Raw genomic sequence first — 7,202 nt, 5'->3', positions numbered from 1 at the left:
CATAGAGAGCATAAAAAATACATTTGGAATATTTGATTTAATAAACACTTCTAAATTTTTTTTCTTTATTCATGGTCCAAATACTTAAAAACACATTAACACAGTTTGTATACACACACACACACACACACACACACACACACACACACACACAAACAAAACTGAAAAAGAGGTCACTAAAAAAAAGTGTAGCAGCAGTCCTCTTTCCTATTTCGGTTTTATAGGAATATTTGTCTTTAGAAAGATATTGTCGACGTCTAGCAAAAACTCATCAAAATGATAACATCAGTGGGGAAAGGAATCTTGCTTTTTTTCTTAGGCATTGAGTCCTGGTTCTTTTCAGAAGAGAGTAGACGGTTTCTTTTATTCTACATTTATTTAAAGTGAGCTGTCAAGTGTGTGGGCTCAGCAGAAGCACGGACACTGTTTCCTAAGGAGACTTAGTTGACATCCATTTTAGTCTCCACACTCCAACCTAGGTACCTCTATCTTTTGAATTCTAGATGTCAGAGACACTGATACGAAATTGAGACAAGTATATCACCCAGAAACTACATGAAATGTGCTGTAGTGTAATGTGAATAGGGCCGGAGGTCAGGAAAACCTAGTCTTGACCAAGCTTTGCTCAGAACTTGCTTTGTCGTCACTTGATATCATTAACCTAAGCTTCCTCATCGTGAAGTTATACTGAGTGATCTAAGTTCCCGCCCAACTCAATTAGCCATCTATGATTCTAAAATTTCCTATATTTCTGAAGGCTATAATCTGATATCAACTTATGAAGTCTGGCATTCTCAATCAGTATTATTTGTAGGTAATGTTTTCTCATGATATATTTTTGCATGAAGTTGACGTCCAATTGTTTTGAAAGTAGAACACTGTTTAAAATGCACCATCTGTCATTATAATATAAAGACATTTTCTGAGAGTAGTGAAAACCCCATGACCTTTCTGTGCTTGGAAAGCTCTTGGTTGTGAGCTATTTTACATGTCTGATGAGTTGTTTGACATCCTTGTCACAAAAAATATAAGCATGCACAACTTTCCATGAAGGTTTTCTTCATGAAAGTTGACCTCTGTTGTGGAACATATGTTCTTTCATCAGGTATCTGCCTTTGGTTAATTGCTTCAATCACAAGCATGATAGGATGGGCTTACAAAGGGTATGTGTTCTGTATTTAGAGGGTCATTTATTTGAATAAAAATATAAGTTGCATTTTGTGTCTGATGGTGTTCAGCTCCAGAGGAAGATAGCAAGGAACAAGAGGCAGCCATGAGGCTGGCTTCTGGTTTTTTCCTGAGACCAAACACATGCAGGCAGTGCACAACTTCACAGTGCAGTGAGGCCCATGAAGACTGCTAGGTTCCCTAGAATAAAGTGAGGTTCTAATTTCAAAAAATTTAGGTGCATGCAGCATATTGTGGATGGGGAGGGTGCCATTGTGCTGGGAGAAAAGTATTTTGATATTGAAAAAAGTGTTGTGTGTATTTTCTTAAATAGATATGCTTTCTTTTGAAATAAGATTAGCAATCTTCTTCAAAGGTCAAAAGTCTACAGATGCTTTGGTTGATTTTCTGGCATTTTAAATTAATGTTTTTTATGTTCTCCCCTCCCCCCACCCCCAAAAAAAGATAAAGGTTAGTAAGTTTTCTGAAGTGAAACATTTGAACAGTTGTTCACCTATACTACTTCTAGTCTTCTCTTTTTTATCCTTCACTTACAGAAGAATCATACTTTAAAAAAAGAAGAGAAAAGAAAACTCTACCAAGTAAACAGGGTTGACTAAGAAATTGAAAACATCTGAACAGGAGCCAGACATGTAGGTAAAATTAATCTTAAAGCATTCGATTCACACGTGTTCTTTCTCTGACAAGACAAGACAAGCTAAACAGCATCCAACAGCATTCCTCCGTTTTTCCTTTTGTTGTTTGCCAGTTAATTTTTATTCACTGGAAAGGCCAATTTTCCACATGCTATTCAATGTGGTGTGCTTGTTTGAAAAGGAGCAAGGAAAAAGAACTAAAGATGCTGAGCACTTAACTCATTCCTCCCTTCTTTTCCCTCCTCCTCCCTGACAAGTGCCCTTTCTTTGGGGCTTAGTGAGAAACAAAAGCAGACTCATTCAACTTCAAACCTTGAACCCATGCCAGTTGAAATATTTTAGCGAGGCTTATCCTCAACTAGGTCATACCGTATAGGTGGGCCTAGTTAAGTGGTTTTTGTTGGACACCCTGTTTATTATGACTTTACAGTCACACCCTCTGTGCCAAAGTGCAGCTCGGCAAACTGCGTGTGGGGTGGAGGTATGTGTGTGCTTCGTTAAAGAATGTACAGCTAAAGAAAATACCTAGTTTCAGAAACTGAGGAAACGTTATTTCAGAAAGCATTTAATCCACAAAGAACCCTTATTAACATTTGATCTTTATCATCTATACCTGGGGGTCAGCAGCTTTCACACCCCCATGATTGTATTCCTAATTAGGTAAATGGCGGTGGGGCGGGGGGTGGGGGAATTGCTCAATTACTTGCATCAATACAGGTTAGAATGTCAGGATAAAAAACAGGAGTACAAACAAAACTTTCGTCTTGAATTCTTTTGCCTGCGTCACCAGGCAAGTCTGTGCATGAGGGGACATAGCAAAGTAATGCAAATACTACAATCCAAAAATTCTTACAGGAGGTACAACATCTCTCTGGAGTGAATTACATGGAAAGATCCCATTGTATTTGGATTTCAATTGCTACTAATCATCTACAACTGACCAGAAGCTCTGGATTCCACAGTTCTACTCAGGCTCTTTTCTTTAGCAAATGCACTGGACTGTGACTGATGCCCAGGAAAGAAGTAAGAATTCAGTAGTAAAAGGCCAGGAGCAAAATTTTGACATCTCAGCATGGACCGGTCAATACAGCACAATGCACAGCCCATACTGATTAGATCTGTACTAGACTCTGTGACACTCTTCTTGGCCATGCTGATACTGGTTAGAAGTTCTCACCAAATCCTTAGAAAGGGGGAACAGACATTGAAATTCTGGTGCCCATTGTACATAATTAACCCCTTCCCCGGCAGAAACGTGTATACACGTTTTCACAAAATGTTCTTTTTTCAGTCGTCGACGAGTATACTCGTCTAAAAACTTTACCTTCAAAAACCAGCTACATACGTACCATTCTAAATAATTTCATCTAGAAACTTTCTGAGGAAATACTATTCTTAACCACAAAAATGGGAAGAAAAAATAATTACAAACTGTTTTCATAACCAGCATCAAAAATACTATATAGAACCAAAATAAAAAAGTTAGTCTAAAAAAGAAACGTTTTTAAGAAAAAAATTATTGGGGAAGGGGTTAACTAACAGAATGAATTTCAAGTTTTTTTATAATGTGTGACCCTTTTCCCCCGATTCTTCCCCAATGGTATCATTTGACCACGGCGACTGATTCTGGAGTAATGAAGTTTCTCTTTAAAATAGTATCAGTGAAGCTTTTTAATAAAACGTAGTGTTAAAAAGAGGGTACCCCAATTACTTATGAAATAGTTAAGTTTTGGGAATTTGACATGTATTCCTGGTGGGAATTTTTCTACTTCCAGAAGCAGCTTGGTTTAAGAGTGGGCATGTGACTTTAAAGGTTTGAATCTGGGTGAACCTCAGAACTATTGCTTCAAATGCTGGGATGGAGGCTCCTTCTCTCCCTCTGGACCTTGTGATGTATACATGGGAGACCAAGGCAGTCACATATTTTGCCTTTAAGAGGCATTTTCATTGCCTGATATTGGATCCAATACACAGAGGGAAGCTAACCTCAGGAAATCACAAGGAGCTTTTGGACTTAGCCATCCCTGAAACAAAACCTACTGTGGATTTACAGTGATCCAAGCCAGTGCATTTCCTTATGTTTAAGGCATTTACCATAAGGTGTTCTGATCCCTGCATCCAATGCCATAGCCCTATAACTTCTGAAGTATAAACTTGTGCAGCCTTGTTCCAGGCTTTGTGATCTAGTTCCTGACAACTTTTCTTCTTTCGTGACTTGTCACTTTCCAATTTAGACTCCAGTTATCAAGTACCAATAGCAACTCCCTGAACACATCGTGCTATTTTGAATCTTTGCATCCCTCTGTGCCGGAAGCCGGTCCATCCTTGCTGCTTGACACAGTCGCTGCAGGAAAGAAACATCTGCACAGCATATGTTTCAAGGGACCTGGCGTATATAGCATACTGTTCTTAATATGTTTGCTCCCCTTAGCACTGTGTGTTTTAACCAAGGTCCTCTCCGAGAAAAAGGTTGTTTCCCCAGGTGAATTTTTCCCTATTAAAATCAACTGGTATAAATACGGATGCAACAAGACAATATACAGCAGAACTTCTCTGGAGATCCAGACCAGAACTTGGCTGGAGATCCTGGCTAGGCTGCTGATCAGCTGAACGCTGTCTCTGTGTCATTCCTTCTTCGCCGACTCTGTCTACACCTTTAGGAACCCCTGGACCTGCTGGGTTTGGACCCCGGCACCTCTGTTGGAAATGTCCTTTGTCACCTTTTTTAGCCTACCTAATTATACTTATTCTACAAAATATTCCTCCTGTGTGCTGTCCCTAAGATTTTTTCAGAACCCTCCCACCTCTGGCTTAGACACCCGTTTATGTGTGTCTCTGACTTACCTTCACACCATGGTACTTATAGTTACTTCCTCCCATGGACCAGAAACTGCTCAAAGGAGGATTAATGTGTGTGTTTCTTTTTTCATCACCAGTACCTAAACTAACACTTGTTGACATTCAAATGTTCATTGAATTAATGAATGTGCCAGATAACAAAAGAATTACAACAAACCTCATTCCAGCTTAGGACAATGTTTTTCTTCATTTTTGTTTGGTTTGGTTTTATTTGGTTTCAGTTTTGGGGTAAGAGCCAGCAAACCTAATGGATTTTAATTGCTTGGAATGTGTTTCTACTCTTTGGTATGGTTTATTAACCCATTAGTAGATTGGTAACCAGATAGAAAACCTAATTGCTGATGAGCTACCTTCTCCTATTACTTGCCATTAGTCACCAGAGAGAAAAAAGCAAGAGAGATCAAATGGGTCAGTGAAAATCCAGCATCACCACTTGGAAGTTCTCGAAGCACATGACTTACATGACGATGCCATGCTTATTTAGAGTGCGTGTACCGATGTAATATACGAAGAGGAGGAACCTAAAGAATAATTATGGAAAATAGTTTTGTATTAGTTGGTATGGTAAATGGTTTTGTATTAGTAGAATGTTTTAAGATTTCTACAGAAGATTACCTTCACTAAACATGTCCAAAGCATTACTCTAGATCTGTCATTCCATGACTTGGACGTTGAGTGGCCCTCACGAAAAATCTCAGTATCATTTCAGAAATAGTTGGATCTGAAAACCTGTGTTCTCTTAGATGACTTAGTACTGAATTTTTCAGAATAAAAATACACAATAGAGAAGAATTCTTAGTGAACTTTCTTTTTCTTTTACAGTGAAGCTGGACAAATTGGCCTCTGCATATTCGAAAGTTGGTTTTGGCATGTTTGTTATCAGTCACCTAAATGTCAGTCAGGGTCCTTCCTCACAGGAAACAGATGGTGCACTCACATCAGAGAACATAGGAAAGTTTGTTTACAAAGGAGCTAATGACCAAGGTGTGAATGGAGTTGAGGAAATAACTGGATTGTGCAGGGTCCAGGGACCAACCGCAATAGAGCTCTTACTCCCCTCTTGACCCCATGTCCAGAGAGGTGAGAAGCGGGCTCACCATGGAAGAGGTGAAAACAGAAGGTCACAGGGGAGGGCAGAGATTTCCCACGGAGGGCACAGCAGCCCTAGTTAATTTCACCAGGAGGGTCCCAAGGGGATACGTTCCATGACATCACTCTCTTCCCGACTCCCCTCTTCTGATAGGCCACACCTTGATGTAAAGTGTATGTGTGTTTTGGCTTCCTTCTTCTGCCTTTTTTGTTTGGGGTTGTTGTTGTTGTTGTAATACAAGAGGAGTCACCCTTTCTAGCCCCTCAGCACCCAATATTGTCTTCTTCTGGGTGGAAAGCCGCGTCTGTAACCAGAAAGAATAGTCTCATCAGCTGTGGTATTATCATGGGGTAATATCAACTCAGGCTATTCTTTTCCAAACTCTAAAATTTAGCTACTACTGCTATGCTTCATAGAAGGAAGTAATGGAAAAAGGGTAGCAAAAAGTAATGGAGTACCATAAACACAGCTTCTAAAGTTTCCCTCTCTCTCCAGCTATGAGAATAAGTGGATTCTCATAACTGCCTACTTCTACCATCCATTTCCATATCCCTTTAGCTTTTGCAAGCACTTCTGTTGGATGATAATTTTTTAACTGGTGGAGTGACTTAAAACTTTATTCTTCTTTTTGTAAATAGGCCTTGTAACCCCTAGTCCAGGCTATAGTAAGTTTTAACTCACATTATGCAACACTGATGGATGTCAAAAGAGTCAATATTTGTTTATGAGGTAAGGGAAATTCAAGGGAATTTGTGGATTCATATTTCTTAACTAAATGGTATGTCATACTGTGCAATAAAACACAGTATTCTATTGTTTCTTAATAATTGCATTTCCCCACCTGGCCGGAGTGATTCAGTGGTTGAGCATTGACTTATGAACCAGGAAGTCATGGTTCGATTCTGGTCAGGGCATATGCCTGGGTTGCAGGCTCGATCCTCAGTGTGGGGCATACAGGAGGTAGCCAATCAATGATTCTCTCTCATCACTGATGTTCCTATCTCCCTCTTCCTTCCTCTCTGAAATCAATAAAAATATATTTTAAACAAATAATAATTTCCTTTCCTGTAGCACAAGAGATTTGGCAGGCTTAGTTTACTATTAGTGGTATGGCTCTGCAACCTTTCCAATCATACTCTGAAATGGTTGTCAGCTATGTCTTTCAGGTGACTATAGAAGAAAGGGGGCTCCTTCAAAGTTACGCAGTAAAACATGAGACTCTTTGCACATTTGTAATTACATGTTCATAGTTCTAATTCTTTTTTCCTACCTGTCTTCTCTAGGACTGTGAGAAGACGCTAAGTGACTCTAAAATCTTAATTGTCAGAGTAGCTAAGTGCCACAGCCACTTGGTTTCTACCAGCTGATCACCCATGCAACCATGGTGGTAACCTGAATATTCATCAAGCCAAGGATTACCCCTATGTTCT

The sequence above is a fragment of the Myotis davidii genome, unplaced genomic scaffold (assembly GCF_000327345.1).
Source record: "Myotis davidii unplaced genomic scaffold, ASM32734v1 scaffold147, whole genome shotgun sequence".
Taxonomy (NCBI): Eukaryota; Metazoa; Chordata; class Mammalia; order Chiroptera; family Vespertilionidae; genus Myotis; species Myotis davidii.
Note: the sequence above shows the minus strand (reverse complement) of the source record.